Source organism: Echinops telfairi, unplaced genomic scaffold (assembly GCF_000313985.2).
Source record: "Echinops telfairi isolate 266 unplaced genomic scaffold, ASM31398v2 ScPeMD7_9;HRSCAF=40, whole genome shotgun sequence".
Taxonomy (NCBI): Eukaryota; Metazoa; Chordata; class Mammalia; order Afrosoricida; family Tenrecidae; genus Echinops; species Echinops telfairi.
Window position 1 is genome coordinate 57,507,063 of NW_022103906.1, and position 1,191 is coordinate 57,508,253.

The following is a 1,191-nucleotide window of genomic DNA, read 5'->3' on the forward strand; positions in this document are numbered from 1 at the left end:
TTGTACTTTAAAAAGTTTTTTTTAATTAAAAGCTATTTTAAGAATCCAAGTTCCAAAAGCATGACCAATGATTTTTCTTGAGATTGTCCTTGACTTCTTCTATTACCTGGAATGTTTATGTTGTATGCACCAAAGATAAAACATGTTACTTAATTTTCTTTGCTAGCACCTTTAAGGTACAATTTTCTTTAATTCCTCTACTAAAGCATCTTTCCAGATGATTAATCCAAATTTTTACTACGCTGAGGTACACGTGAGCTAGGGACCTGGTGGGAAAAGTATCCTGGGGGAAACAGAGGGGTTGCTCGGGTCTTCCCGGCCCCACCCTGGTAGGGATGTGACCCTGGCAGAACCAACCTTCCTCCCCTCACATACTACCAGCTGCTGTGGAGTTGCTTCCAACTCACGGCGCCCCCGTGGGTGTCAGACCCCACCGTGCTCCTCAGTTGTCCATGGCTGACTTTACAGGAGGAGATCACCAGACCAGGCCGTTCCTACAAGAAGTCTCTCTCTGGGTAGCTAAGTAAATACCCCCGCCAGAAGCTCCCTCCCCCTTTCTCCTCTACTTACCGCTACTGCTGTTAGTTGAGTAAGCCTCCTGGGGGCCTTATGTACAATGTAAGGGGATGCATTGCCCACCTGTGCCTGCCTTACGATCATTGGTATGTCTGACTGAGCCCATTTACTGGGCCCACTGAATCACTTAACCTTGCTTTTTGTGCTCATAAGCATTTATGATACCCTTCACTTGTGTGTTGTCTAATCACCCACAAGAATGCAATCTTGTTGATTGAACCACAGCTTCTAAAACAGGTCATGGCCTGTATACACTGTCCAATAAATATAAATGAGATGAATAGCTTCATTAATAATGCTCTCAAGAATCGGAGCTTCTGGATCTAAAGCTCTCAAGAATCGGAGCTTCTGATGAGAAACACACCTGCTTGCTCACCAACTCTGGCTAAATTAGGTATGAAATAGTCCCTGCTTATTTACATAATGATTTTCTTATCAATTTGCTGAGTGAGGAAGTCTTACCTTCAGCCCTGCGGCCATTATTTCAGAGCTATTCTCTCAACTAATAGACTCAAGAAAGGAGCATTTGGGAGGAGAGTGTGATGCTTTTGAAAAAGGAGTTAGCGAGGAGCTGATGCCAGGGGCTTGAGAGCAAACGTTTTGAGAATGATGAGG